Raw genomic sequence first — 27,534 nt, forward strand, 5'->3', positions numbered from 1 at the left:
TATGTACCATTTCAAATTGCAAACCGATTTGCACTGCTCTATCCTTCCCTGGTTGTCTAGTGGTTAGGATTCGGCGCTCTCACCGCCGCGGCCCGGGTTCGATTCCCGGTCAGGGAACTACTCTTTTGCGACCTGTTTACTTGTGCAACCTGTCACAATGAATTTTGTCGGTCATCGCACATATGTAGCATTTCAAATTGTGAACCGATTTGCTTTGCTGTATCCTTCCCTGGTTGTCTAGTGGTTAGGATTCGGCGCTCTCACCGCCGCGGCCCGGGTTCGATTCCCGGTCAGGGAACTAATCTTTTGCGACCTGTTTACTTGTGCAACCTGTCACAATGAATTTTGTCGGTCATCGCACATATGTAGCATTTCAAATTGTGAACCGATTTGCTTTGCTGTATCCTTCCCTGGTTGTCTAGTGGTTAGGATTCGGCGCTCTCACCGCCGCGGCCCGGGTTCGATTCCCGGTCAGGGAACTAATCTTTTGCGACCTGTTTACTTGTGCAACCTGTCACAATGAATTTTGTCGGTCATCGCACATATGTAGCATTTCAAATTGTGAACCGATTTGCTTTGCTGTATCCTTCCCTGGTGGTCTAGTGGTTAGGATTCGGCGCTCTCACCGCCGCGGCCCGGGTTCGATTCCCGGTCAGGGAACTAATCTCTTGCGACCTGTTTACTTGTGCAACCTGTCACAATGGATTTTGTCGGTCATCGCACATATGTAGCATTTCAAATTGTGAACCGATTTGTTTTGCTGTATCCTTCCCTGGTGGTCTAGTGGTTAGGATTCGGCGCTCTCACCGCCGTGGCCTGGGTTCGATTCCCGGTCAGAGAATTAGTCTTTGTTACTTGTGCAACCTGTCACACTGAATTTAGTAGGTAATCGCCCAACTGATTTTCCCTACAGTGTCCTTCCCTTGTGACCTAGTGGTGCAGCAAAGCACCCCCACAACATGATGCTGCCACCCCTGTGCTTCACGGTTGGGATGGTGTTCTTCGGCTTGCAAGCCTCCACCTTTTGCCTCCAAACATAACAATGGTCATTATGGCCAAATAGTTCAATTTTTGTTTCATCAGACCAGAGGACATTTCTCCAAAAAGTAGGATCTTTGTCCACAAACTGCAGTCAGGCTTTTCTATGGCAGTTTTGGAGCAGCAGCTTCTTCCTTGCTGAGCAGCCTTTCAGGTTATACCGATATAGGACTCGTTTTACTGTGGATATAGATACTTTTGAACCTGTTTCCTCCAGCATCTTCACAAGGTCCTTTGCTGTTGTTCTGGGATTGATTTGCACTTTTCGCACCAAAGTACGTTCATCTCTAGGAGACAGAACGCGTCTCCTTCCTGAGCGGTATGACGGCTGCGTGGTCCCATGGTGTTTATACTTGCGTACTATTGTTTCTACAGATAAACGTGGTACCTTCAGGCGTTGGGAAATTGCTTTGGAGCAGTAGCTTCTTCCTTGCTGAGCGGCCGTTCAGGTTATGTCGATATAGGACTCGTTTCACTGTGGATGTAGATACTTTTGGACCTGTTTCCTCCAGCATCTTCACAAGGTCCTTTGCTGTTGTTCTGGGATTGATTTGCACTTTTCGCACCAAAGTACGTTCATCTCTAGGAGACAGAACGCGTCTCCTTCCTGAGCGGTATGACGGCTGCGTGGTCCCATGGTGTTTTTACTTGCGTACTGTTTTTTCTACAGATGAACTCGGTACCTTCAGGCGTTTGGAAATTGCTCCCAAGGATGAACCAGACTTTTGAAGGTCTACAATTGTTTTCTGAGGTCTTGGCTGATTTCTTTTGATTTTCCCGTGATGTCAAGCAAAGAGGCACCAAGTTTAAAGGTAGGCCTTGAAATACATCTACAAGGTACACCTCCAATTGACTCAAATGATGTCAATTAGCCTATCAGAAGCTTCTAAAGCCATGACATCATTTTCGGGAATTTTCCACGCTGTTTAAAGTCACAGCCAACTTAGTGTATGTAAAACTATGACCCACTGGATTTGTGATACAGTGAATTACAAGTGAAATAATCTGTCTGTAAACAATTGTTGGAAAAATGACTTGTGTCATGCACAAAGTACATGTCCTAACCGACTTGCCAAAACTATAGTTTGTTAAACAAGACATGTGTGGAGTGGTTGACAAACGACTTTTAATGACTCCAACATAAGTGTACGTAAACTTCCGACTTCAACTGTATGTACCATTTCAAATTGCAAACCGATTTGCACTGCACTATCCTTCCCTGGTTGTCTAGTGGTTAGGATTCGGCGCTCTCACCGCCGCGGTCCGGGTTCGATTCCCGGTCAGTGAACTACTCTTTTGCGACCTGTTTACTTGTGCAACCTGTCACAATGAATTTTGTCGGTCATCGCACATATGTAGCATTTCAAATTGTGAACCGATTTGCTTTGCTGTATCCTTCCCTGGTGGTCTAGTGGTTAGGATTCGGCGCTCTCACCGCCGCGGCCCGGGTTCGATTCCCGGTCAGGGAACTAATCTTTTGCGACCTGTTTACTTGTGCAACCTGTCACAATGAATTTTGTCCGTCATCGCACATATGTAGCATTTCAAATTGTGAACCGATTTGCTTTGCTGTATCCTTCCCTGGTGGTCTAGTGGTTAGGATTCGGTGCTCTCACCGCCGCGGCCAGGGTTCGAATCCCTGTCAGGGAATTAGTCTTTGTTACTTGTGCAACCTGTCACACTGAATTTAGTAGGTAATCGCCCAACTGATTTTCCCTACACTGTACTTCCCTTGTGACATAGTGGTGCAGCAAAGCACCCCCACAACATGATGCTGCCACCCCTGTGCTTCACGGTTGGGATGGTGTTCTTCGGCTTGCAAGCCTCCACCTTCTTCCTCCAAACATAACAATGGTCATTATGGCCAAATAGTTCTATTTTTGTTTCATCAGACCAGAGGACATTTCTCCAAAAAGTAGGATCTTTGTTCACAAACTGCAGTCAGGCGTTTTTATGGCAGTTTTGGAGCAGCAGCTTCTTCCTTGCTGAGCGGCCTTTCAGGTTATATTGATATAGGACTCGTTTTACTGTGGATATAGATACTTTTGAACCTGTTTCCTCCAGCATCTTCACAAGGTCCTTTGCTGTTGTTCTGGGATTGATTTGCACTTTTCGCACCAAAGTACGTTCATCTCTAGGAGACAGAACGCGTCTCCTTCCTGAGCGGTATGACGGCTGCGTGGTCCCATGGTGTTTATACTTGCATACTATTGTTTCTACAGATAAACGTGGTACCTTCAGGCGTTGGGAAATTGCTTTGGAGCAGTAGCTTCTTCCTTGCTGAGCGGCCGTTCAGGTTATGTCGATATAGGACTCGTTTTATTGTGGATGTAGATACTTTTGGACCTGTTTCCTCCAGCATCTTCACAAGGTCCTTTGCTGTTGTTCTGGGATTGATTTGCACTTTTCGCACCAAAGTACGTTCATCTCTAGGAGACAGAACGCGTCTCCTTCCTGAGCGGTATGACGGCTGCGTGGTCCCATGGTGTTTATACTTGCATACTATTGTTTCTACAGATAAACGTGGTACCTTCAGGCGTTGGGAAATTGCTTTGGAGCAGTAGCTTCTTCCTTGCTGAGCGGCCGTTCAGGTTATGTCGATATAGGACTCGTTTTATTGTGGATGTAGATACTTTTGGACCTGTTTCCTCCAGCATCTTCACAAGGTCCTTTGCTGTTGTTCTGGGATTGATTTGCACTTTTCGCACCAAAGTAAGTTCATCTCTAGGAGACAGAACGCGTCTCCTTCCTGAGCTGTATGACGGCTGCGTGGTCCCATGGTGTTTTTACTTGCGTACTGTTTTTTCTACAGATGAACTCGGTACCTTCAGGCGTTTGGAAATTGCTCCCAAGGATGAACCAGACTTGTGGAGGTCTACAATTGTTTTCTAAGGTCTTGGCTGATTTCTTTTGATTTTCCCGTGACGTCAAGCAAAGAGGCACCGAGTCTAAAGGTAGGCCTTGAAATACATCTACAAGGTACACCTCCAATTGACTCAAATGATGTCAATTAGCCTATCAGAAGCTTCTAAAGCCATGACATCATTTTCGGGAATTTTCCACGCTGTTTAAAGGCACAGCCAACTTAGTGTATGTAAACCTCTGACCCACTGGATTTGTCATACAGTGAATTACAAGTGAAATAATCTGTCTGTAAACAATTGTTGGAAAAATGACTTGTGTCATGCACAAAGTACATGTCCTAACCGACTTGCCAAAACTATAGTTTGTTAAACAAGACATGTGTGGAGTGGTTGACAAACGACTTTTAATGACTCCAACATAAGGGTACGTAAACTTCCGTCTTCAACTGTATGTACCATTTCAAATTGCAAACCGATTTGCACTGCACTATCCTTCCCTGGTTGTCTAGTGGTTAGGATTCGGCGCTCTCACCGCCGCGGCCCGGGTTCGATTCCCGGTCAGGGAACTAATCTTTTGCGACCTGTTTACTTGTGCAACCTGTCACAATGTATTTTGTCGGTCATCGCACATATGTAGCATTTCAAATTGTGAACCGATTTGCTTTGCTGTATCCTTCCCTGGTGGTCTAGTGGTTAGGATTCGGTGCTCTCACCGCCGCGGCCCGGGTTCGATTCCCGGTCAGGGAATTAAATTAGTCTTTGTTACTTGTGCAACCTGTCACACTGAATTTAGTAGGTAATCGCCCAACTGATTTTCCCTACAGTGTCCTTCCCTTGTGACCTAGTGGTGCAGCAAAGCACCCCACAACATGATGCTTCCACCCCTGTGCTTCACGGTTGGGATGGTGTTCTTCGGATTGCAAGCCTCCAAACATAACAATGGTCATTATGGCCAAATAGTTATATTTTTGTTTCATCAGACCAGAGGACATTTCTCCAAAAAGTAGGATCTTTGTCAACAAACTGCAGTCAGGCTTTTTTATGGCAGTTTTGGAGCAGCAGCTTCTTCCTTGCTGAGCGGCCTTTCAGGTTATATTGATATAGGACTCGTTTTACTGTGGATATAGATACATTTGAACCTGTTTCCTCCAGCATCTTCACAAGGTCCTTTGCTGTTGTTCTGGGATTGATTTGCACTTTTCGCACCAAAGTACGTTCATCTCTAGGAGACAGAACGCGTCTCCTTCCTGAGCGGTATGACGGCTGCGTGGTCCCATGGTGTTTATACTTGCGTACTATTGTTTCTACAGATAAACGTTGTACCTTCAGGCGTTGGGAAATTGCTTTGGAGCAGTAGCTTCTTCCTTGCTGAGCGGCCGTTCAGGTTTTGTTGAAATAGGACTCGTTTTACTCTGGATGTAGATACTTTTGAACCTGTTTCCTCCAGCATCTTCACAAGGTCCTTTGCTGTTGTTCTGGGATTGATTTGCACTTTTCGCACCAAAGTACGTTCATCTCTAGGAGACAGAACGCGTCTCCTTCCTGAGCGGTATGACGGCTGCGTGGTCCCATGGTGTTTATACTTGCGTACTATTGTTTCTACAGATAAACGTGGTACCTTCAGGCGTTGGGAAATTGCTTTGGAGCAGTAGCTTCTTCCTTGCTGAGCGGCCGTTCAGGTTATGTCGATATAGGACTCGTTTTACTGTGGATGTATATACTTTTGGACCTGTTTCCTCCAGCATCTTCACAAGGTCCTTTGCTGTTGTTCTGGGATTGATTTGCACTTTTCGCACCAAAGTACGTTCATCTCTAGGAGACAGAACGCGTCTCCTTCCTGAGCGGTATGACGGCTGCGTGGTCCCATGGTGTTTTTACTTGCGTACTGTTTTTTCTACAGATGAACTCGGTACCTTCAGGCGTTTGGAAATTGCTCCCAAGGATGAACCAGACTTGTGGAGGTCTACAATTGTTTTCTGAGGTCTTGGCTGATTTCTTTTGATTTTCCCGTGACGTCAAGCAAAGAGGCACCGAGTTTAAAGGTAGGCCTTGAAATACATCTACAAGGTACACCTCCAATTGACTCAAATGATGTCAATTAGCCTATCAGAAGCTTCTAAAGCCATGACATCATTTTCGGGAATTTTCCACGCTGTTTAAAGGCACAGCCAACTTAGTGTATGTAAACCTCTGACCCACTGGATTTGTGATACAGTGAATTACAAGTGAAATAATCTGTCTGTAAACAATTGTTGGAAAAATGACTTGTGTCATGCACAAAGTACATGTCCTAACCGACTTGCCAAAACTATAGTTTGTTAAACAAGACATGTGTGGAGTGGTTGACAAACGACTTTTAATGACTCCAACATAAGTGTACGTAAACTTCCGACTTCAACTGTATGTACCATTTCAAATTGCAAACCGACTTGCACTGCACTATCCTTCCCTGGTTGTCTAGTGGTTAGGATTTGGCGTTCTCACCGCCGCGGCCCGGGTTCGATTCCCGGTCAGGGAACTAATCTTTTGCGACCTGTTTACTTGTGCAACCTGTCACAATGTATTTTGTCGGTCATCGCACATATGTAGCATTTCAAATTGTGAACCGATTTGTTTTGCTGTATCCTTCCCTGGTGGTCTAGTGGTTAGGATTCAGCGCTCTCACCGCCGTGGCCTGGGTTCGATTCCCGGTCAGGGAATTAGTCTTTGTTACTTGTGCAACCTGTCACACTGAATTTAGTAGGTAATTGCCCAACTGATTTTCCCTACAGTGTCCTTCCCTTGTGACCTAGTGGTGCAGCAAAGCACCCCCACAACATGATGCTGCCACCCCTGTGCTTCACGGTTGGGATGGTGTTCTTCGGCTTGCAAGCCTCCACCTTTTGCCTCCAAACATAACAATGGTCATTATGGCCAAATAGTTCAATTTTTGTTTCATCAGACCAGAGGACATTTCTCCAAAAAGTAGGATCTTTGTCCACAAACTGCAGTCAGGCTTTTTTATGGCAGTTTTGGAGCAGCAGCTTCTTCCTTGCTGAGTGGCCTTTCAGGTTATATTGATATAGGACTCGTTTTACTGTGGATATAGATACTTTTTAACCTGTTTCCTCCAGCATCTTCACAAGGTCCTTTGCTGTTGTTCTGGGATTGATTTGCACTTTTCGCACCAAAGTACGTTCATCTCTAGGAGACAGAACGCGTCTCCTTCCTGAGCGGTATGACGGCTGCGTGGTCCCATGGTGTTTATACTTGCGTACTATTGTTTCTACAGATAAACGTGGTACCTTCAGGCGTTGGGAAATTGCTTTGGAGCAGTAGCTTCTTCCTTGCTGAGCGGCCGTTCAGGTTATGTCGATATAGGACTCGTTTTACTGTGGATGTAGATACTTTTGGACCTGTTTCCTCCAGCATCTTCACAAGGTGCTTTGCTGTTGTTCTGGGATTGATTTGCACTTTTCGCACCAAAGTACGTTCATCTCTAGGAGACAGAACGCGTCTCCTTCCTGAGCGGTATGACGGCTGCGTGGTCCCATGGTGTTTTTACTTGCGTACTGTTTTTTCTACAGATGAACTCGGTACCTTCAGGCGTTTGGAAATTGCTCCCAAGGATGAACCAGACTTTTGGAGGTCTACAATTGTTTTCTGAGGTCTTGGCTGATTTCTTTTGATTTTCCCGTGATGTCAAGCAAAGAGGCACCGAGTTTAAAGGTAGGCCTTGAAATACATCTACAAGGTACACCTCCAATTGACTCAAATGATGTCAATTAGCCTATCAGAAGCTTCTAAAGCCATGACATCATTTTCGGGAATTTTCCACGCTGTTTAAAGGCACAGCCAACTTAGTGTATGTAAACCTCTGACCCACTGGATTTGTGATACAGTGAATTACAAGTGAAATAATCTGTCTGTAAACAATTGTTGGAAAAATGACTTGTGTCATGCACAAAGTACATGTCCTAACCGACTTGCCAAAACTATAGTTTGTTAAACAAGACATGTGTGGAGTGGTTGACAAACGACTTTTAATGACTCCAACATAAGTGTACGTAAACTTCCGACTTCAACTGTATGTACCATTTCAAATTGCAAACCGATTTGCACTGCTCTATCCTTCCCTGGTTGTCTAGTGGTTAGGATTCGGCGCTCTCACCGCCGCGGCCCGGGTTCGATTCCCGGTCAGGGAACTACTCTTTTGCGACCTGTTTACTTGTGCAACCTGTCACAATGAATTTTGTCGGTCATCGCACATATGTAGCATTTCAAATTGTGAACCGATTTGCTTTGCTGTATCCTTCCCTGGTTGTCTAGTGGTTAGGATTCGGCGCTCTCACCGCCGCGGCCCGGGTTCGATTCCCGGTCAGGGAACTAATCTTTTGCGACCTGTTTACTTGTGCAACCTGTCACAATGAATTTTGTCGGTCATCGCACATATGTAGCATTTCAAATTGTGAACCGATTTGCTTTGCTGTATCCTTCCCTGGTGGTCTAGTGGTTAGGATTAGGCGCTCTCACCGCTGCGGCCCGGGTTCGATTCCCGGTCAGGGAACTAATCTTTTGCGACCTGTTTACTTGTGCAACCTGTCACAATGTATTTTGTCGGTCATCGCACATATGTAGCATTTCAAATTGTGAACCGATTTGTTTTGCTGTATCCTTCCCTGGTGGTCTAGTGGTTAGGATTCGGCGCTCTCACCGCCGTGGCCTGGGTTCGATTCCCGGTCAGGGAATTAGTCTTTGTTACTTGTGCAACCTGTCACACTGAATTTAGTAGGTAATCGCCCAACTGATTTTCCCTACAGTGTCCTTCCCTTGTGACCTAGTGGTGCAGCAAAGCACCCCCACAACATGATGCTGCCACCCCTGTGCTTCACGGTTGGGATGGTCTTCTTCGGCGTGCAAGCCTCCACCTTTTGCCTCCAAACATAACAATGGTCATTATGGCCAAATAGTTCAATTTTTGTTTCATCAGACCAGAGGACATTTCTCCAAAAAGTAGGATCTTTGTCCACAAACTGCAGTCAGGCTTTTTTATGGCAGTTTTGGAGCAGCAGCTTCTTCCTTGCTGAGTGGCCTTTCAGGTTATATTGATATAGGACTCGTTTTACTGTGGATATAGATACTTTTTAACCTGTTTCCTCCAGCATCTTCACAAGGTCCTTTGCTGTTGTTCTGGGATTGATTTGCACTTTTCGCACCAAAGTACGTTCATCTCTAGGAGACAGAACGCGTCTCCTTCCTGAGCGGTATGACGGCTGCGTGGTCCCATGGTGTTTATACTTGCGTACTATTGTTTCTACAGATAAACGTGGTACCTTCAGGCGTTGGGAAATTGCTTTGGAGCAGTAGCTTCTTCCTTGCTGAGCGGCCGTTCAGGTTATGTCGATATAGGACTCGTTTTACTGTGGATGTAGATACTTTTGGACCTGTTTCCTCCAGCATCTTCACAAGGTCCTTTGCTGTTGTTCTGGGATTGATTTGCACTTTTCGCACCAAAGTACGTTCATCTCTAGGAGACAGAACGCGTCTCCTTCCTGAGCGGTATGACGGCTGCGTGGTCCCATGGTGTTTTTACTTGCGTACTGTTTTTTCTACAGATGAACTCGGTACCTTCAGGCGTTTGGAAATTGCTCCCAAGGATGAACCAGACTTGTGGAGGTCTACAATTGTTTTCTGAGGTCTTGGCTGATTTCTTTTGATTTTCCCGTGATGTCAAGCAAAGAGGCACCGAGTTTAAAGGTAGGCCTTGAAATACATCTACAAGGTACACCTCCAATTGACTCAAATGATGTCAATTAGCCTATCAGAAGCTTCTAAAGCCATGACATCATTTTCGGGAATTTTCCACGCTGTTTAAAGGCACAGCCAACTTAGTGTATGTAAACCTCTGACCCACTGGATTTGTGATACAGTGAATTACAAGTGAAATAATCTGTATGTAAACAATTGTTGGAAAAATGACTTGTGTCATGCACAAAGTACATGTCCTAACCGACTTGCCAAATCTATAGTTTGTTAAACAAGACATGTGTGGAGTGGTTGACAAACGACTTTTAATGACTCCAACATAAGTGTACGTAAACTTCCGACTTCAACTGTATGTACCATTTCAAATTGCAAACCGATTTGCACTGCTCTATCCTTCCCTGGTTGTCTAGTGGTTAGGATTCGGCACTCTCACCGCCGCGGCCCGGGTTCGATTCCCGGTCAGGGAACTACTCTTTTGCGACCTGTTTACTTGTGCAACCTGTCACAATGAATTTTGTCGGTCATCGCACATATGTAGCATTTCAAATTGTGAACCGATTTGCTTTGCTGTATCCTTCCCTGGTTGTCTAGTGGTTAGGATTCGGCGCTCTCACCGCCGCGGCCCGGGTTCGATTCCCGGTCAGGGAACTAATCTTTTGCGACCTGTTTACTTGTGCAACCTGTCACAATGAATTTTGTCGGTCATCGCACATATGTAGCATTTCAAATTGTGAACCGATTTGCTTTGCTGTATCCTTCCCTGGTGGTCTAGTGGTTAGGATTCGGCGCTCTCACCGCCGCGGCCTGGGTTCGATTCCAGGTCAGGGAACTAATCTTTTGCGACCTGTTTACTTGTGCAACCTGTCACAATGTATTTTGTCGGTCATCGCACATATGTAGCATTTCAAATTGTGAACCGATTTGTTTTGCTGTATCCTTCCCTGGTGGTCTAGTGGTTAGGATTCGGCGCTCTCACTGCCGTGGCCTGGGTTCGATTCCCGGTCAGGGAATTAGTCTTTGTTACTTGTGCAACCTGTCACACTGAATTTAGTAGGTAATCGCCCAACTGATTTTCCCTACAGTGTCCTTCCCTTGAGACCTAGTGGTGCAGCAAAGCACCCCCACAACATGATGCTGCCACCCCTGTGCTTCACGGTTGGGATGGTGTTCTTCGGCTTGCAAGCCTCCACCTTTTGCCTCCAAACATAACAATGGTCATTATGGCCAAATAGTTCAATTTTTGTTTCATCAGACCAGAGGACATTTCTCCAAAAAGTAGGATCTTTGTCCACAAACTGCAGTCAGGCTTTTTTATGGCAGTTTTGGAGCAGCAGCTTCTTCCTTGCTGAGTGGCCTTTCAGGTTATATTGATATAGGACTCGTTTTACTGTGGATATAGATACTTTTGAACCTGTTTCCTCCAGCATCTTCACAAGGTCCTTTGCTGTTGTTCTGGGATTGATTTGCACTTTTCGCACCAAAGTACGTTCATCTCTAGGAGACAGAACGCGTCTCCTTCCTGAGCGGTATGACGGCTGCGTGGTCCCATGGTGTTTATACTTGCGTACTATTGTTTCTACAGATAAACGTGGTACCTTCAGGCATTGGGAAATTGCTTTGGAGCAGTAGCTTCTTCCTTGTTGAGCGGCCGTTCAGGTTATGTCGATATAGGACTCGTTTTATTGTGGATGTAGATACTTTTGGACCTGTTTCCTCCAGCATCTTCACAAGGTCCTTTGCTGTTGTTCTGGGATTGATTTGCACTTTTCGCACCAAAGTAAGTTCATCTCTAGGAGACAGAACGCGTCTCCTTCCTGAGCGGTATGACGGCTGCGTGGTCCCATGGTGTTTTTACTTGCGTACTGTTTTTTCTACAGATGAACTCGGTACCTTCAGGCGTTTGGAAATTGCTCCCAAGGATGAACCAGACTTGTGGAGGTCTACAATTGTTTTCTAAGGTCTTGGCTGATTTCTTTTGATTTTCCCGTGACGTCAAGCAAAGAGGCACCGAGTCTAAAGGTAGGCCTTGAAATACATCTACAAGGTACACCTCCAATTGACTCAAATGATGTCAATTAGCCTATCAGAAGCTTCTAAAGCCATGACATCATTTTCGGGAATTTTCCACGCTGTTTAAAGGCACAGCCAACTTAGTGTATGTAAACCTTTAACCCACTGGATTTGTGATACAGTGAATTACAAGTGAAATAATCTGTCTGTAAACAATTGTTGGAAAAATGACTTGTGTCATGCACAAAGTACATGTCCTAACCGACTTGCCAAAACTATAGTTTGTTAAACAAGACATGTGTGGAGTGGTTGACAAACGACTTTTAATGACTCCAACATAAGTGTACGTAAACTTCCGTCTTCAACTGTATGTACCATTTCAAATTGCAAACCGATTTGCACTGCACTATCCTTCCCTGGTTGTCTAGTGGTTAGGATTCGGCGCTCTCACCGCCGCGGCCCGGGTTCGATTCCCGGTCAGGGAACTAATCTTTTGCGACCTGTTTACTTGTGCAACCTGTCACAATGTATTTTGTCGGTCATCGCACATATGTAGCATTTCAAATTGTGAACCGATTTGCTTTGCAGTATCCTTCCCTGGTGGTCTAGTGGTTAGGATTCGGCGCTCTCACCGCTGCGGCCTGGGTTCGATTCCCGTTCAGGGAATTAGTCTTTGTTACTTGTGCAACCTTTCACACTGAATTTAGTAGGTAATCGCCCAACTGATTTCCCTTACAGTGTCCTTCCTTTGTGACCTAGTGGTGCAGCAAAGCACCCCCACAACATGATGCTGCCACCCCTGTCCTTCACGGTTGGGATGGTGTTCTTCGGATTGCAAGCCTCCACCTTTTGCCTCCAAACATAACAATGGTCATTATGGCCAAATAGTTCTATTTTTGTTTCATCAGACCAGAGGACATTTCTCCAAAAAGTAGGATCTTTGTCAACAAACTGCAGTCAGGCTTTTTTATGGCAGTTTTGGAGCAGCAGCTTCTTCCTTGCTGAGCGGCCTTTCAGGTTATATTGATATAGGACTCGTTTTACTGTGGATATAGATACTTTTGAACCTGTTTCCTCCAGCATCTTCACAAGGTCCTTTGCTGTTGTTCTGGGATTGATTTGCACTTTTCGCACCAAAGTACGTTCATCTCTAGGAGACAGAACGCGTCTCCTTCCTGAGCGGTATGACAGCTGCGTGGTCCCATGGTGTTTATACTTGCGTACTATTGTTTCTACAGATAAACGTGGTACCTTCAGGCGTTGGGAAATTGCTTTGGAGCAGTAGCTTCTTCCTTGCTGAGCGGCCGTTCAGGTTATGTCGATATAGGACTCGTTTTATTGTGGATGTAGATACTTTTGGACCTGTTTCCTCCAGCATCTTCACAAGGTCCTTTGCTGTTGTTCTGGGATTGATTTGCACTTTTCGCACCAAAGTACGTTCATCTCTAGGAGACAGAACGCGTCTCCTTCCTGAGCGGTATGACAGCTGCGTGGTCCCATGGTGTTTATACTTGCGTACTATTGTTTCTACAGATAAACGTGGTACCTTCAGGCGTTGGGAAATTGCTTTGGAGCAGTAGCTTCTTCCTTGCTGAGCGGCCGTTCAGGTTATGTCGATATAGGACTCGTTTTATTGTGGATGTAGATACTTTTGGACCTGTTTCCTCCAGCATCTTCACAAGGTCCTTTGCTGTTGTTCTGGGATTGATTTGCACTTTTCGCACCAAAGTAAGTTCATCTCTAGGAGACAGAACGCGTCTCCTTCCTGAGCGGTATGACGGCTGCGTGGTCCCATGGTGTTTTTACTTGCGTACTGTTTTTTCTACAGATGAACTCGGTACCTTCAGGCGTTTGGAAATTGCTCCCAAGGATGAACCAGACTTGTGGAGGTCTACAATTGTTTTCTAAGGTCTTGGCTGATTTCTTTTGATTTTCCCGTGACGTCAAGCAAAGAGGCACCGAGTCTAAAGGTAGGCCTTGAAATACATCTACAAGGTACACCTCCAATTGACTCAAATGATGTCAATTAGCCTATCAGAAGCTTCTAAAGCCATGACATCATTTTCGGGAATTTTCCACGCTGTTTAAAGGCACAGCCAACTTAGTGTATGTAAACCTCTTACCCACTGGATTTGTCATACAGTGAATTACAAGTGAAATAATCTGTCTGTAAACAATTGTTGGAAAAATGACTTGTGTCATGCACAAAGTACATGTCCTAACCGACTTGCCAAAACTATAGTTTGTTAAACAAGACATGTGTGGAGTGGTTGACAAACGACTTTTAATGACTCCAACATAAGTTTACGTAAACTTCCGTATTCAACTGTATGTACCATTTCAAATTGCAAACCGATTTGCACTGCACTATCCTTCCCTGGTTGTCTAGTGGTTAGGATTCGGCGCTCTCACCGCCGCGGCCCGGGTTTGATTCCCGGTCAGGGAACTAATCTTTTGCGACCTGTTTACTTGTGCAACCTGTCACAATGTATTTTGTCGGTCATCGCACATATGTAGCATTTCAAATTGTGAACCGATTTGCTTTGCTGTATCCTTCCCTGGTGGTCTAGTGGTTAGGATTCGGCGCTCTCACTGCTGCGGCCCAGGTTCGATTCCCGGTCAGGTAATTAGTCTTTGTTACTTGTTTAACCTGTCACACTGAATTTAGTAGGTAATCGCCCAACTGATTTTCCCTACAGTGTCCTTCCCTTGGGACCTAGTGGTGCAGCAAAGCAACCCCACAACATGATGCTGCCACCCCTGTGCTTCACGGTTGGGATGGTGTTCTTCGGCTTGCAAGCCTCCACCTTTTGCCTCCAAACATAACAATGGTCATTATGACCAAATAGTTATATTTTTGTTTCATCAGACCAGAGGACATTTCTCCAAAAAGTAGGATCTTTGTCCACAAACTGCAGTCAGGCTTTTTTATGGCAGTTTTGGAGCAGCAGCTTCTTCCTTGCTGAGCGGCCTTTCAGGTTATATTGATATAGGACTCGTTTTACTGTGGATATAGATACTTTTGAACCTGTTTCCTCCAGCATCTTCACAAGGTCCTTTGCTGTTGTTCTGGGATTGATTTGCACTTTTCGCACAAAAGTACGTTCATCTCTAGGAGACAGAACGCGTCTCCTTCCTGAGCGGTATGACGGCTGCGTGGTCCCATGGTGTTTATACTTGCGTACTATTGTTTCTACAGATAAACGTGGTACCTTCAGGCGTTGGGAAATTGCTTTGGAGCAGTAGCTTCTTCCTTGCTGAGCGGCCGTTCAGGTTATGTCGATATAGGACTCGTTTTACTGTGGATGTAGATACTTTTGGACCTGTTTCCTCCAGCATCTTCACAGGGTCCTTTGCTGTTGTTCTGGAATTGATTTGCACTTTTCGCACCAAAGTACGTTCATCTCTAGGAGACAGAACGCGTCTCCTTCCTGAGCGGTATGACGGCTGCGTGGTCCCATGGTGTTTTTACTTGCGTACTGTTTTTTCTACAGATGAACTCGGTACCTTCAGGCGTTTGGAAATTGCTCCCAAGGATGAACCAGACATGTGGAGGTCTACAATTGTTTTCTGAGGTCTTGGCTGATTTCTTTTGATTTTCCCGTGATGTCAAGCAAAGAGGCACCGAGTTTAAAGGTAGGCCTTGAAATACATCTACAAGGTACACCTCCAATTGACTCAAATGATGTCAATTAGCCTATCTGAAGCTTCTAAAGCCATGACATCATTTTCAGGAATTTTCCACGCTGTTTAAAGGCACAGCCAACTTAGTGTATGTAAACCTCTGACCCACTGGATTTGTGATACAGTGAATTACAAGTGAAATAATCTGTCTGTAAACAATTGTTGGAAAAATGACTTGTGTCATGCACAAAGGACATGTCCTAACTGACTTGCCAAAACTATAGTTTGTTAAACAAGACATGTGTGGAGTGGTTGACAAACGACTTTTAATGACTCCAACATAAGTGTACGTAAACTTCCGACTTCAACTGTATGTACCATTTCAAATTGCAAACCGATTTGCACTGCACTATCCTTCCTTGGTTGTCTAGTGGTTAGGATTCGGCGCTCTCACTGCCGCGGCCCGTGTTCGAATCCGGTTCAGGGAACTAATCTTTTGCGACCTGTTTACTTGTGCAACCTGGCACAATGAATTTTGTCGGTCATCGCACATATGTAGCATTTCAAATTGTGAACCGATTTGCTTTGATGTATCCTTCCCTGGTGGTCTAGTGGTTAGGATTCGGTGCTCTCACCGCTGCGCCCCGGGTTCGATTCCCGGTCAGGGAATTAGTCTTTGTTACTTGTGTAACCTGTCACACTGAATTTAGTAGGTAATCGCCCAACTGATTTTCCCTACAGTGTCCTTCCCTTGTGACCTAGTGGTGCAGCAAAGCACCCCCACAACATGATGCTGCCACCCCTGTGCTTCACGGTTGGGATGGTGTTCTTCGGATTGCAAGCCTCCACCTTTTGCCTCCAAACATAACAATGGTCATTATGGCCAAATAGTTATATTTTTGTTTCATGAGACCAGAGGACATTTCTCCAAAAAGTAGGATCTTTGTCCACAAACTGCAGTCAGGCTTTTTTATGGCAGTTTTGGAGCAGCAGCTTCTTCCTTGCTGAGCGGCCTTTCAGGTTATATTGATATAGGACTCGTTTTACTGTGGATATAGATACTTTTGAACCTGTTTCCTCCAGCATCTTCACAAGGTCCTTTGCTGTTGTTCTGGGATTGATTTGCACTTTTCGCACCAAAGTACATTCATCTCTAGGAGACAGAACGCGTCTCCTTCCTGAGCGGTATGACGGCTGCGTGGTCCCATGGTGTTTATACTTGCGTATTATTGTTTCTACAGATAAACGTGGTACCTTCAGGCGTTGGGAAATTGCTTTGGAGCAGTAGCTTCTTCCTTGCTGAGCGGCCGTTCAGGTTATGTCGATATAGGACTCGTTTTACTGTGGATGTAGATACTTTTGGACCTGTTTTCTCCAGCATCTTCACAAGGTCCTTTGCTGTTGTTCTGGGATTGATTTGCACTTTTTGCACCAAAGTACGTTCATCTCTAGGAGACAGAACGCGTCTCCTTCCTGAGCGGTATGACGGCTGCGTGGTCCCATGGTGTTTTTACTTGCGTACTGTTTTTTCTACAGATGAACTCGGTACCTTCAGGCGTTTGGAAATTGCTCCCAAGGATGAACCAGACTTGTGGAGATCTACATTTGTTTTCTGAGGTCTTGGCTGATTTCCTTTGATTTTCCCGTGATGTCAAGCAAAGAGGCACCGAGTTTAAAGGTAGTCCTTGAAATACATCTACAAGGTACACCTCCAATTGACTCAAATGATGTCAATTAGCCTATCAGAAGCTTCTAAAGCCATGACATCATTTTCGGGAATTTTCCACGCTGTTTAAAGGCACAGCCAACTTAGTGTATGTAAACCTCTGACCCACTGGATTTGTGATACAGTGAATTACAAGTGAAATAATCTGTCTGTAAACAATTGTTGGAAAAATGACTTGTGTCATGCACAAAGTACATGTCCTAACCGACTTGCCAAAACTATAGTTTGTTAAACAAGACATGTGTGGAGTGGTTGACAAACGACTTTTAATGACTCCAACATAAGTGTACGTAAACTTCCGAATTCAACTGTATGTACCATTTCAAATTGCAAACCGATTTGCACTGCACTATCCTTCCCTGGTTGTCTAGTGGTTAGGATTCGGCGCTCTCACCGCCGCGGCCCGGGTTCGATTCCCGGTCAGGGAACTAATCTTTTGCGAACTGTTTACTTGTGCAACCTGTCACAATGAATTTTGTCGGTCATCGCACATATGTAGCATTTCAAATTGTGAACCGATTTGCTTTGCTGTATCCTTCCCTGGTGGTCTAGTGGTTAGGATTCGGCGCTCTCACCGCTGCGGCCCGGGTTCGATTCCCGGTCAGGGAATTAGTCTTTGTTACTTGTGCAACCTTTCACACTGAATTTAGTAGGTAATAGCCCAACTGATTTTCCCCTACAGTGTCCTTCCTTTGTGACCTAGTGGTGCAGCAAAGCACCCCCACAACATGATGCTGCCACCCCTGTGCTTCACGGTTGGGATGGTGTTCTTCGGATTGCAAGCCTCCACCTTTTGCCTCCAAACATAACAATGGTCATTATGGCCAAATAGTTATATTTTTGTTTCATGAGACCAGAGGACATTTCTCCAAAAAGTAGGATCTTTGTCCACAAACTGCAGTCAGGCTTTTTTATGGCAGTTTTGGAGCAGCAGCTTCTTCCTTGCTGAGCGGCCTTTCAGGTTATATTGATATAGGACTCGTTTTACTGTGGATATAGATACTTTTGAACCTGTTTCCTCCAGCATCTTCACAAGGTCCTTTGCTGTTGTTCTGGGATTGATTTGCACTTTTCGCACCAAAGTACGTTCATCTCTAGGAGACAGAACGCGTCTCCTTCCTGAGCGGTATGACGGCTGCGTGGTCCCATGGTGTTTATACTTGCGTACTATTGTTTCTACAGATAAACGTGGTACCTTCAGGCGTTGGGAAATTGCTTTGGAGCAGTAGCTTCTTCCTTGCTGAGCGGCCGTTCAGGTTATGTCGATATAGGACTCGTTTTACTGTGGATGTAGATACTTTTGGACCTGTTTTCTCCAGCATCTTCACAAGGTCCTTTGCTGTTGTTCTGGGATTGATTTGCACTTTTCGCACCAAAGTACGTTCATCTCTAGGAGACAGAACGCGTCTCCTTCCTGAGCGGTATGACGGCTGCGTGGTCCCATGGTGTTTTTACTTGCGTACTGTTTTTTCTACAGATGAACTCGGTACCTTCAGGCGTTTGGAAATTGCTCCCAAGGATGAACCAGACTTTTGGAGGTCTACAATTGTTTTCTGAGGTCTTGGCTGATTTCTTTTGATTTTCCCGTGATGTCAAGCAAAGAGGCACCGAGTTTAAAGGTAGGCCTTGAAATACATCTACAAGGTACACCTCCAATTGACTCAAATGATGTCAATTAGCCTATCAGAAGCTTCTAAAGCCATGACATCATTTTCGGGAATTTTCCACGCTGTTTAAAGGCACAGCCAACTTAGTGTATGTAAACCTCTGACCCACTGGATTTGTGATACAGTGAATTACAAGTGAAATAATCTGTCTGTAAACAATTGTTGGAAAAATGACTTGTGTCATGCACAAAGTACATGTCCTAACCGACTTGCCAAAACTATAGTTTGTTAAACAAGACATGTGTGGAGTGGTTGACAAACGACTTTTAATGACTCCAACATAAGTGTACGTAAACTTCCGACTTCAACTGTATGTACCATTTCAAATTGCAAACCGATTTGCACTGCACTATCCTTCCCTGGTTGTCTAGTGGTTAGGATTCGGGGCTCTCACCGCCGCGGCCCGGGTTCGATTCCCGGTCAGGGAACTACTCTTTTGCGACCTGTTTACTTGTGCAACCTGTCACAATGAATTTTGTCGGTCATCGCACATATGTAGCATTTCAAATTGTGAACCGATTTGCTTTGCTGTATCCTTCCCTGGTGGTCTAGTGGTTAGGATTCGGCGCTCTCACCGCCGCGGCCCGGGTTCGATTCCCGGTCAGGGAACTGCTCTTTTGCGACCTGTTTACTTGTGCAACCTGTCACAATGAATTTTGTCGGTCATCGCACATATGTAGCATTTCAAATTGTGAACCGATTTGCTTTGCTGTATCCTTCCCTGGTGGTCTAGTGGTTAGGATTCGGCGCTCTCACCGCCGCGGCCCGGGTTCGATTCCCGGTCAGGGAACTAATCTTTTGCGACCTGTTTACTTGTGCAACCTGTCACAATGAATTTTGTCCGTCATCGCACATATGTAGCATTTCAAATTGTGAACCGATTTGCTTTGCTGTATCCTTCCCTGGTGGTCTAGTGGTTAGGATTCGGCGCTCTCACCGCCGTGGCCTGGGTTCGATTCCCGGTCAGGGAATTAGTCTTTGTTACTTGTGCAACCTGTCACACTGAATTTAGTAGGTAATCGCCCAACTGATTTTCCCTACAGTGTACTTCCCTTGTGACCTAGTGGTGCAGCAAAGCACCCCCACAACATGATGCTGCCACCCCTGTGCTTCACGGTTGGGATGGTGTTCTTCGGCTTGCAAGCGTACACCTTTTGCCTCCAAACATAACAATGGTCATTATGGCCAAATAGTTCTATTTTTGTTTCATCAGACCAGAGGACATTTCTCCAAAAAGTAGGATCTTTGTCCACAAACTGCAGTCAGGCTTTTTTATGGCAGTTTTGGAGCAGCAGCTTCTTCCTTGCTGAGTGGCCTTTCAGGTTATATTGATATAGGACTCGTTTTACTGTGGATATAGATTCTTTTTAACCTGTTTCCTCCAGCATCTTCACAAGGTCCTTTGCTGTTGTTCTGGGATTGATTTGCACTTTTCGCACCAAAGTACGTTCATCTCTAGGAGACAGAACGCGTCTCCTTCCTGAGCGGTATGACGGCTGCGTGGTCCCATGGTGTTTATACTTGCGTACTATTGTTTCTACAGATAAACGTGGTACCTTCAGGCGTTGGGAAATTGCTTTGGAGCAGTAGCTTCTTCCTTGCTGAGCGGCCGTTCAGGTTATGTCGATATAGGACTCGTTTTACTGTGGATGTAGATACTTTTGGACCTGTTTCCTCCAGCATCTTCACAAGGTCCTTTGCTGTTGTTCTGGGATTGATTTGCACTTTTCGCACCAAAGTACGTTCATCTCTAGGAGACAGAACGCGTCTCCTTCCTGAGCGGTATGACGGCTGCGTGGTCCCATGGTGTTTTTACTTGCGTACTGTTTTTTCTACAGATGAACTCGGTACCTTCAGGCGTTTGGAAATTGCTCCCAAGGATGAACCAGACTTTTGGAGGTCTACAATTGTTTTCTGAGGTCTTGGCTGATTTCTTTTGATTTTCCCGTGATGTCAAGCAAAGAGGCACCGAGTTTAAAGGCAGGCCTTGAAATACATCTACAAGGTACACCTCCAATTGACTCAAATGATGTCAATTAGCCTATCAGAAGCTTCTAAAGCCATGACATCATTTTCGGGAATTGTCCACGCTGTTTAAAGGCACAGCCAACTTAGTGTATGTAAACCTCTGACCCACTGGATTTGTCATACAGTGAATTACAAGTGAAATAATCTGTCTGTAAACAATTGTTGGAAAAATGACTTGTGTCATGCACAAAGTACATGTCCTAACCGACTTGCCAAAACTATAGTTTGTTAAACAAGACATGTGTGGAGTGGTTGACAAACGACTTTTAATGACTCCAACATAAGTGTACGTAAACTTCCGACTTCAACTGTATGTACCATTTCAAATTGCAAACCGATTTGCACTGCACTATCCTTCCCTGGTTTTCTAGTGGTTAGGATTCGGCGCTCTCACCGCCGCGGCCTGGGTTCGATTCCCGGTCAGGGAACTAATCTTTTGCGACCTGTTTACTTGTGCAACCTGTCACAATGAATTTTGTCCGTCATAGCACATATGTAGCATTTCAAATTGTGAACCGATTTGCTTTGCTGAATCCTTCCCTGGTGGTCTAGTGGTTAGGATTCTGCGCTCTCTTCGCCGTGGCCCGGGTTCGAATCCCGGTCAGGGAATTAGTCTTTGTTACTTGTGCAACCTGTCACACTGAATTTTGTAGGTAATCGCCCAACTGATTTTCCCTACACTGTACGTCCCTTGTGACCTAGTGGTGCAGCAAAGCACCCCCACAACATGATGCTGCCACCCCTGTGCTTCACGGTTGGGATGGTGTTCTTCGGCTTGCAAGCCTACACCTTTTGCCTCCAAACATAACAATGGTCATTATGGCCAAATAGTTCTATTTTTGTTTCATCAGACCAGAGGACATTTCTCCAAAAAGTAGGATCTTTGTCCACAAACTGCAGTCAGGCTTTTTTATGGCAGTTTTGGAGCAGCAGCTTCTTCCTTGCTGAGTGGCCTTTCAGGTTATATTCGATATAGGACTCGTTTTACTGTGGATATAGATACTTTTTAACCTGTTTCCTCCAGCATCTTCACAAGGTCCTTTGCTGTTGTTCTGGGATTGATTTGCACTTTTCGCAGCAAAGTACGTTCATCTCTAGGAGACAGAACGCGTCTCCTTCCTGAGCGGTATGACGGCTGCGTGGTCCCATGGTGTTTATACTTGCGTAACTATTGTTTCTACAGATAAACGTGGTACATTCAGGCGTTGGGAAATTGCTTTGGAGCAGTAGCTTCTTCCTTGCTGAGCGGCCGTTCAGGTTATGTCGATATAGGACTCGTTTTATTGTGGATGTAGATACTTTTGGACCTGTTTCCTCCAGCATCTTCACAAGGTCCTTTGCTGTTGTTCTGGGATTGATTTGCACTTTTCGCACCAAAGTACGTTCATCTCTAGGAGACAGAACGCTTCTCCTTCCTGAGCGGTATGACGGCTGCGTGGTCCCATGGTGTTTTTACTTGCGTACTGTTTTTTCTACAGATGAACTCGGTACCTTCAGGCGTTTGGAAATTGCTCCCAAGGATGAACCAGACTTTTGGAGGTCTACAATTGTTTTCTGAGGTCTTGGCTGATTTCTTTTGATTTTCCCGTGATGTCAAGCAAAGAGGCACCGAGTTTAAAGGTAGGCCTTGAAATACATCTACAAGGTACACCTCCAATTGACTCAAATGATGTCAATTAGCCTATCAGAAGCATCTAAAGCCATGACATCATTTTCGGGAATTGTCCACGCTGTTTAAAGGCACAGCCAATTTAGTGTATGTAAACCTCTGACCCACTGGATTTGTGATACAGTGAATTACAAGTGAAATAATCTGTCTGTAAACAATTGTTGGAAAAATGACTTGTGTCATGCACAAAGTACATGTCCTAACCGACTTGCCAAAACTATAGTTTGTTAAACAAGACATGTGTGGAGTGGTTGACAAACGACTTTTAATGACTCCAAAATAAGTGTACGTAAACTTCTGACTTCAACTGTATGTACCATTTCAAATTGCAAACCGATTTGCACTGCACTATCCTTCCCTGTTTGTCTAGTGGTTAGGATTTGGCGCTCTCACCGCCGCGGCCCGGGTTCGATTCCCGGTCAGGGAACTACTCTTTTGCGACCTGTTTACTTGTGCAACCTGTCACAATGAATTTTGTCGGTCATCGCACATATGTAGCATTTCAAATTGTGAACCGATTTGCTTTGCTGTATCCTTCCCTGGTGGTCTAGTGGTTAGGATTCGGCGCTCTCACCGCCGCGCCCCGGGTTCGATTCCCGGTCAGGGAACTAAACTTTTGCGACCTGTTTACTTGTGCAACCTGTCACAATGAATTTTGTCGGTCATCGCACATATGTAGCATTTCAAATTGTGAACCGATTTGCTTTGCTGTATCCTTCCCTGGTGGTCTAGTGGTTAGGATTCGGCGCTCTCACCGCCGCGGCCCGGGTTCGAATCTCGTTCAGGGAATTAGTCTTTGTTACTTGTGCAACCTGTCACACTGAATTTAGTAGGTAATCGCCCAACTGATTTTCCCTACACTGTACTTCCCTTGTGACATAGTGGTGCAGCAAAGCACCCCCACAACATGATGCTGCCACCCCTGTGCTTCACGGTTGGGATGGTGTTCTTCGGCTTGCAAGCCTCCACCTTTTGCCTCCAAACATAACAATGGTCATTATGGCCAAATAGTTCTATTTTTGTTTCATCAGACCAGAGGACATTTCTCCAAAAAGTAGGATCTTTGTCCACAAACTGCAGTCAGGCTTTTTTATGGCAGTTTTGGAGCAGCAGCTTCTTCCTTGCTGAGTGGCCTTTCAGGTTATATTGATATAGGACTCGTTTTACTGTGGATATAGATACTTTTTAACCTGTTTCCTCCAGCATCTTCACAAGGTCCTTTGCTGTTGTTCTGGGATTGATTTGCACTTTTCGCAGCCAAAGTACGTTCATCTCTAGGAGACAGAACGCGTCTCCTTCCTGAGCGGTATGACGGCTGCGTGGTCCCATGGTGTTTATACTTGCGTACTATTGTTTCTACAGATAAACGTGGTACCTTCAGGCGTTGGGAAATTGCTTTGGAGCAGTAGCTTCTTCCTTGCTGAGCGGCCGTTCAGGTTATGTCGATATAGGACTCGTTTCACTGTGGATGTAGATACTTTTGGACCTGTTTCCTCCAGCATCTTCACAAGGTCCTTTGCTGTTGTTCTGGGATTGATTTGCACTTTTCGCACCAAAGTACGTTCATCTCTAGGAGACAGAACGCAGTCTCCTTCCTGAGCGGTATGACGGCTGCGTGGTCCCATGGTGTTTTTACTTGCGTACTGTTTTTTCTACAGATGAACTCGGTACCTTCAGGCGTTTGGAAATTGCTCCCAAGGATGAACCAGACTTTTGGAGGTCTAAAATTGTTTTCTGAGGTCTTGGCTGATTTCTTTTGATTTTCCCGTGATGTCAAGCAAAGAGGCACCGAGTTTAAAGGCAGGCCTTGAAATACATCTACAAGGTACACCTCCAATTGACTCAAATGATGTCAATTAGCCTATCAGAAGCTTCTAAAGCCATGACATCATTTTCGGGAATTGTCCACGCTGTTTAAAGGCACAGCCAACTTAGTGTATGTAAACCTCTGACCCACTGGATTTGTGATACAGTGAATTACAAGTGAAATAATCTGTCTGTAAACAATTGTTGGAAAAATGACTTGTGTCATGCACAAAGTACATGTCCTAACCGACTTGCCAAAACTATAGTTTGTTAAACAAGACATGTGTGGAGTGGTTGACAAACGACTTTTAATGACTCCAACATAAGTGTACGTAAACTTCCGACTTCAACTGTATGTATCATTTCAAATTGCAAACCGATTTGCACTGCACTATCCTTCCCTGGTTGTCTAGTGGTTAGGATTCGGCGCTCTCACCGCCGCGGCCCGGGTTCGATTCCCGGTCAGGGAACTAATCTTTTGCGACCTGTTTACTTGTGCAACCTGTCACAATGAATTTTGTCCGTCATCGCACATATGTAGCATTTCAAATTGTGAACCGATTTGCTTTGCTGTATCCTTCCCTGGTGGTCTAGTGTTTAGGATTCGGCGCTCTCACCGCCGCGGCCCGGGTTCGAATCCCGGTCAGGGAATTAGTCTTTGTTACTTGTGCAACCTGTCACACTGAATTTTGTAGGTAATCGCCCAACTGATTTTCCCTACACTGTACGTCCCTTGTGACCTAGTGGTGCAGCAAAGCACCCCCACAAAATGATGCTGCCACCCCTGTGCTTCACGGTTGGGATGGTGTTCTTCGGCTTGCAAGCCTACACCTTTTGCCTCCAAACATAACAATGGTCATTATGGCCAAATAGTTCTATTTTTGTTTCATCAGACCAGAGGACATTTCTCCAAAAAGTAGGATCTTTGTCCACAAACTGCAGTCAGGCTTTTTTATGGCAGTTTTGGAGCAGCAGCTTCTTCCTTGCTGAGTGGCCTTTCAGGTTATATTGATATATGACTCGTTTTACTGTGGATATAGATACTTTTTAACCTGTTTCCTCCAGCATCTTCACAAGGTCCTTTGCTGTTGTTCTGGGATTGATTTGCACTTTTCGCACCAAAGTACGTTCATCTCTAGGAGACAGAACGCGTCTCCTTCCTGAGCGGTATGACGGCTGCGTGGTCCCATGGTGTTTTTACTTGCGTACTGTTTTTTCTACAGATGAACTCGGTACCTTCAGGCGTTTGGAAATGCTCCCAAGGATGAACCAGACTTTTGGAGGTCTACAATTGTTTTCTGAGGTCTTGGCTGATTTCTTTTGATTTTCCCGTGATGTCAAGCAAAGAGGCACCGAGTTTAAAGGTAGGCCTTGAAATACATCTACAAGGTACACCTCCAATTGACTCAAATGATGTCAATTAGCCTATCAGAAGCATCTAAAGCCATGACATCATTTTCGGGAATTTTCCACGCTGTTTAAAGGCACAGCCAATTTAGTGTATGTAAACCTCTGACCCACTGGATTTGTGATACAGTGAATTACAAGTGAAATAATCTGTCTGTAAACAATTGTTGGAAAAATGACTTGTGTCATGCACAAAGTACATGTCCTAACCGACTTGCCAAAACTATAGTTTGTTAAACAAGACATGTGTGGAGTGGTTGACAAACGACTTTTAATGACTCCAACATAAGTGTACGTAAACTTCCGACTTCAACTGTATGTACCATTTCAAATTGCAAACCGATTTGCACTGCACTATCCTTCCCTGGTTGTCTAGTGGTTAGGATTCGGCGCTCTCACCGCCGCGGCCCGGGTTCGATTCCCGGTCAGGGAACTACTCTTTTGCGACCTGTTTACTTGTGCAACCTGTCACAATGAATTTTGTCGGTCATCGCACATATGTAGCATTTCAAATTGTGAACCGATTTGCTTTGCTGTATCCTTCCCTGGTGGTCTAGTGGTTAGGATTCGGCGCTCTCACCGCCGCGGCCCGGGTTCGAATCCCGTTCAGGGAATTAGTCTTTGTTACTTGTGCAACCTGTCACACTGAATTTAGTAGGTAATCGCCCAACTGATTTTCCCTACACTGTACTTCCCTTGTGACATAGTGGTGCAGCAAAGCACCCCCACAACATGATGCTGCCACCCCTGTGCTTCACGGTTGGGATGGTGTTCTTCGGCTTGCAAGCCTCCACCTTTTGCCTCCAAACATAACAATGGTCATTATGGCCAAATAGTTCTATTTTTGTTTCATCAGACCAGAGGACATTTCTCCAAAAAGTAGGATCTTTGTCCACAAACTGCAGTCAGGCTTTTTTATGGCAGTTTTGGAGCAGCAGCTTCTTCCTTGCTGAGTGGCCTTTCAGGTTATATTGATATAGGACTCGTTTTACTGTGGATATAGATACTTTTTAACCTGTTTCCTCCAGCATCTTCACAAGGTCCTTTGCTGTTGTTCTGGGATTGATTTGCACTTTTCGCAGCAAAGTACGTTCATCTCTAGGAGACAGAACGCGTCTCCTTCCTGAGCGGTATGACGGCTGCGTGGTCCCATGGTGTTTATACTTGCGTACTATTGTTTCTACAGATAAACGTGGTACCTTCAGGCGTTGGGAAATTGCTTTGGAGCAGTAGCTTCTTCCTTGCTGAGCGGCCGTTCAGGTTATGTCGATATAGGACTCGTTTCACTGTGGATGTAGATACTTTTGGACCTGTTTCCTCCAGCATCTTCACAAGGTCCTTTGCTGTTGTTCTGGGATTGATTTGCACTTTTCGCACCAAAGTACGTTCATCTCTAGGAGACAGAACGCGTCTCCTTCCTGAGCGGTATGACGGCTGCGTGGTCCCATGGTGTTTTTACTTGCGTACTGTTTTTTCTACAGATGAACTCGGTACCTTCAGGCGTTTGGAAATGCTCCCAAGGATGAACCAGACTTTTGGAGGTCTACAATTGTTTTCTGAGGTCTTGGCTGATTTCTTTTGATTTTCCCGTGATGTCAAGCAAAGAGGCACCGAGTTTAAAGGTAGGCCTTGAAATACATCTACAAGGTACACCTCCAATTGACTCAAATGATGTCAATTAGCCTATCAGAAGCTTCTAAAGCCATGACATCATTTTCGGGAATTTTCCACGCTGTTTAAAGGCACAGCCAATTTAGTGTATGTAAACCTCTGACCCACTGGATTTGTGATACAGTGAATTACAAGTGAAATAATCTGTCTGTAAACAATTGTTGGAAAAATGACTTGTGTCATGCACAAAGTACATGTCCTAACCGACTTGCCAAAACTATAGTTTGTTAAACAAGACATGTGTGGAGTGGTTGACAAACGACTTTTAATGACTCCAAC

General features: G+C 45.1%; 40 non-coding genes across 40 annotated transcripts; all 40 read left to right on the forward strand.

The window, feature by feature from the left end:
• Positions 1-45: 45 nt before the first annotated feature.
• Positions 46-117, forward strand: trnae-cuc (transfer RNA glutamic acid (anticodon CUC)). Its single transcript has one exon. It is a non-coding gene; the product is annotated as a tRNA-Glu (tRNA).
• A 109-nt stretch (positions 118-226) lies between these two features.
• trnae-cuc (transfer RNA glutamic acid (anticodon CUC)) lies at positions 227-298 on the forward strand. The gene has a single exon. It is a non-coding gene; the product is annotated as a tRNA-Glu (tRNA).
• Positions 299-407: 109 nt separating this feature from the next.
• On the forward strand, positions 408-479 carry trnae-cuc (transfer RNA glutamic acid (anticodon CUC)). Its single transcript has one exon. It is a non-coding gene; the product is annotated as a tRNA-Glu (tRNA).
• A 109-nt stretch (positions 480-588) lies between these two features.
• trnae-cuc (transfer RNA glutamic acid (anticodon CUC)) lies at positions 589-660 on the forward strand. Its single transcript has one exon. It is a non-coding gene; the product is annotated as a tRNA-Glu (tRNA).
• Positions 661-769: 109 nt separating this feature from the next.
• Positions 770-841, forward strand: trnae-cuc (transfer RNA glutamic acid (anticodon CUC)). Its single transcript has one exon. It is a non-coding gene; the product is annotated as a tRNA-Glu (tRNA).
• A 1,413-nt stretch (positions 842-2,254) lies between these two features.
• trnae-cuc (transfer RNA glutamic acid (anticodon CUC)) lies at positions 2,255-2,326 on the forward strand. The gene has a single exon. It is a non-coding gene; the product is annotated as a tRNA-Glu (tRNA).
• Positions 2,327-2,435: 109 nt separating this feature from the next.
• On the forward strand, positions 2,436-2,507 carry trnae-cuc (transfer RNA glutamic acid (anticodon CUC)). Its single transcript has one exon. It is a non-coding gene; the product is annotated as a tRNA-Glu (tRNA).
• Positions 2,508-2,616: 109 nt separating this feature from the next.
• On the forward strand, positions 2,617-2,688 carry trnae-cuc (transfer RNA glutamic acid (anticodon CUC)). Its single transcript has one exon. It is a non-coding gene; the product is annotated as a tRNA-Glu (tRNA).
• A 1,708-nt stretch (positions 2,689-4,396) lies between these two features.
• On the forward strand, positions 4,397-4,468 carry trnae-cuc (transfer RNA glutamic acid (anticodon CUC)). Its single transcript has one exon. It is a non-coding gene; the product is annotated as a tRNA-Glu (tRNA).
• Positions 4,469-4,577: 109 nt separating this feature from the next.
• Positions 4,578-4,649, forward strand: trnae-cuc (transfer RNA glutamic acid (anticodon CUC)). The gene has a single exon. It is a non-coding gene; the product is annotated as a tRNA-Glu (tRNA).
• Positions 4,650-6,348: 1,699 nt separating this feature from the next.
• On the forward strand, positions 6,349-6,420 carry trnae-cuc (transfer RNA glutamic acid (anticodon CUC)). Its single transcript has one exon. It is a non-coding gene; the product is annotated as a tRNA-Glu (tRNA).
• A 109-nt stretch (positions 6,421-6,529) lies between these two features.
• On the forward strand, positions 6,530-6,601 carry trnae-cuc (transfer RNA glutamic acid (anticodon CUC)). Its single transcript has one exon. It is a non-coding gene; the product is annotated as a tRNA-Glu (tRNA).
• Positions 6,602-8,014: 1,413 nt separating this feature from the next.
• On the forward strand, positions 8,015-8,086 carry trnae-cuc (transfer RNA glutamic acid (anticodon CUC)). The gene has a single exon. It is a non-coding gene; the product is annotated as a tRNA-Glu (tRNA).
• Positions 8,087-8,195: 109 nt separating this feature from the next.
• trnae-cuc (transfer RNA glutamic acid (anticodon CUC)) lies at positions 8,196-8,267 on the forward strand. The gene has a single exon. It is a non-coding gene; the product is annotated as a tRNA-Glu (tRNA).
• A 109-nt stretch (positions 8,268-8,376) lies between these two features.
• trnae-cuc (transfer RNA glutamic acid (anticodon CUC)) lies at positions 8,377-8,448 on the forward strand. The gene has a single exon. It is a non-coding gene; the product is annotated as a tRNA-Glu (tRNA).
• Positions 8,449-8,557: 109 nt separating this feature from the next.
• trnae-cuc (transfer RNA glutamic acid (anticodon CUC)) lies at positions 8,558-8,629 on the forward strand. Its single transcript has one exon. It is a non-coding gene; the product is annotated as a tRNA-Glu (tRNA).
• Positions 8,630-10,042: 1,413 nt separating this feature from the next.
• On the forward strand, positions 10,043-10,114 carry trnae-cuc (transfer RNA glutamic acid (anticodon CUC)). The gene has a single exon. It is a non-coding gene; the product is annotated as a tRNA-Glu (tRNA).
• A 109-nt stretch (positions 10,115-10,223) lies between these two features.
• trnae-cuc (transfer RNA glutamic acid (anticodon CUC)) lies at positions 10,224-10,295 on the forward strand. Its single transcript has one exon. It is a non-coding gene; the product is annotated as a tRNA-Glu (tRNA).
• A 109-nt stretch (positions 10,296-10,404) lies between these two features.
• On the forward strand, positions 10,405-10,476 carry trnae-cuc (transfer RNA glutamic acid (anticodon CUC)). Its single transcript has one exon. It is a non-coding gene; the product is annotated as a tRNA-Glu (tRNA).
• Positions 10,477-10,585: 109 nt separating this feature from the next.
• trnae-cuc (transfer RNA glutamic acid (anticodon CUC)) lies at positions 10,586-10,657 on the forward strand. The gene has a single exon. It is a non-coding gene; the product is annotated as a tRNA-Glu (tRNA).
• Positions 10,658-12,070: 1,413 nt separating this feature from the next.
• trnae-cuc (transfer RNA glutamic acid (anticodon CUC)) lies at positions 12,071-12,142 on the forward strand. Its single transcript has one exon. It is a non-coding gene; the product is annotated as a tRNA-Glu (tRNA).
• A 109-nt stretch (positions 12,143-12,251) lies between these two features.
• trnae-cuc (transfer RNA glutamic acid (anticodon CUC)) lies at positions 12,252-12,323 on the forward strand. Its single transcript has one exon. It is a non-coding gene; the product is annotated as a tRNA-Glu (tRNA).
• Positions 12,324-14,031: 1,708 nt separating this feature from the next.
• On the forward strand, positions 14,032-14,103 carry trnae-cuc (transfer RNA glutamic acid (anticodon CUC)). Its single transcript has one exon. It is a non-coding gene; the product is annotated as a tRNA-Glu (tRNA).
• Positions 14,104-14,212: 109 nt separating this feature from the next.
• trnae-cuc (transfer RNA glutamic acid (anticodon CUC)) lies at positions 14,213-14,284 on the forward strand. The gene has a single exon. It is a non-coding gene; the product is annotated as a tRNA-Glu (tRNA).
• A 1,594-nt stretch (positions 14,285-15,878) lies between these two features.
• trnae-cuc (transfer RNA glutamic acid (anticodon CUC)) lies at positions 15,879-15,950 on the forward strand. The gene has a single exon. It is a non-coding gene; the product is annotated as a tRNA-Glu (tRNA).
• A 1,413-nt stretch (positions 15,951-17,363) lies between these two features.
• trnae-cuc (transfer RNA glutamic acid (anticodon CUC)) lies at positions 17,364-17,435 on the forward strand. Its single transcript has one exon. It is a non-coding gene; the product is annotated as a tRNA-Glu (tRNA).
• Positions 17,436-17,544: 109 nt separating this feature from the next.
• Positions 17,545-17,616, forward strand: trnae-cuc (transfer RNA glutamic acid (anticodon CUC)). Its single transcript has one exon. It is a non-coding gene; the product is annotated as a tRNA-Glu (tRNA).
• Positions 17,617-19,030: 1,414 nt separating this feature from the next.
• On the forward strand, positions 19,031-19,102 carry trnae-cuc (transfer RNA glutamic acid (anticodon CUC)). Its single transcript has one exon. It is a non-coding gene; the product is annotated as a tRNA-Glu (tRNA).
• Positions 19,103-19,211: 109 nt separating this feature from the next.
• trnae-cuc (transfer RNA glutamic acid (anticodon CUC)) lies at positions 19,212-19,283 on the forward strand. The gene has a single exon. It is a non-coding gene; the product is annotated as a tRNA-Glu (tRNA).
• Positions 19,284-19,392: 109 nt separating this feature from the next.
• Positions 19,393-19,464, forward strand: trnae-cuc (transfer RNA glutamic acid (anticodon CUC)). Its single transcript has one exon. It is a non-coding gene; the product is annotated as a tRNA-Glu (tRNA).
• Positions 19,465-19,573: 109 nt separating this feature from the next.
• trnae-cuc (transfer RNA glutamic acid (anticodon CUC)) lies at positions 19,574-19,645 on the forward strand. Its single transcript has one exon. It is a non-coding gene; the product is annotated as a tRNA-Glu (tRNA).
• A 1,413-nt stretch (positions 19,646-21,058) lies between these two features.
• On the forward strand, positions 21,059-21,130 carry trnae-cuc (transfer RNA glutamic acid (anticodon CUC)). The gene has a single exon. It is a non-coding gene; the product is annotated as a tRNA-Glu (tRNA).
• Positions 21,131-21,239: 109 nt separating this feature from the next.
• On the forward strand, positions 21,240-21,311 carry trnae-cuc (transfer RNA glutamic acid (anticodon CUC)). The gene has a single exon. It is a non-coding gene; the product is annotated as a tRNA-Glu (tRNA).
• Positions 21,312-22,726: 1,415 nt separating this feature from the next.
• Positions 22,727-22,798, forward strand: trnae-cuc (transfer RNA glutamic acid (anticodon CUC)). Its single transcript has one exon. It is a non-coding gene; the product is annotated as a tRNA-Glu (tRNA).
• A 109-nt stretch (positions 22,799-22,907) lies between these two features.
• On the forward strand, positions 22,908-22,979 carry trnae-cuc (transfer RNA glutamic acid (anticodon CUC)). The gene has a single exon. It is a non-coding gene; the product is annotated as a tRNA-Glu (tRNA).
• Positions 22,980-23,088: 109 nt separating this feature from the next.
• On the forward strand, positions 23,089-23,160 carry trnae-cuc (transfer RNA glutamic acid (anticodon CUC)). The gene has a single exon. It is a non-coding gene; the product is annotated as a tRNA-Glu (tRNA).
• Positions 23,161-24,575: 1,415 nt separating this feature from the next.
• Positions 24,576-24,647, forward strand: trnae-cuc (transfer RNA glutamic acid (anticodon CUC)). The gene has a single exon. It is a non-coding gene; the product is annotated as a tRNA-Glu (tRNA).
• Positions 24,648-24,756: 109 nt separating this feature from the next.
• On the forward strand, positions 24,757-24,828 carry trnae-cuc (transfer RNA glutamic acid (anticodon CUC)). The gene has a single exon. It is a non-coding gene; the product is annotated as a tRNA-Glu (tRNA).
• Positions 24,829-25,945: 1,117 nt separating this feature from the next.
• Positions 25,946-26,017, forward strand: trnae-cuc (transfer RNA glutamic acid (anticodon CUC)). The gene has a single exon. It is a non-coding gene; the product is annotated as a tRNA-Glu (tRNA).
• Positions 26,018-26,126: 109 nt separating this feature from the next.
• trnae-cuc (transfer RNA glutamic acid (anticodon CUC)) lies at positions 26,127-26,198 on the forward strand. The gene has a single exon. It is a non-coding gene; the product is annotated as a tRNA-Glu (tRNA).
• Positions 26,199-27,534: the final 1,336 nt, after the last annotated feature.

The sequence above is a fragment of the Salmo trutta genome, chromosome 4, assembly GCF_901001165.1.
Source record: "Salmo trutta chromosome 4, fSalTru1.1, whole genome shotgun sequence".
In the NCBI taxonomy this organism is placed as follows: domain Eukaryota; kingdom Metazoa; phylum Chordata; class Actinopteri; order Salmoniformes; family Salmonidae; genus Salmo; species Salmo trutta.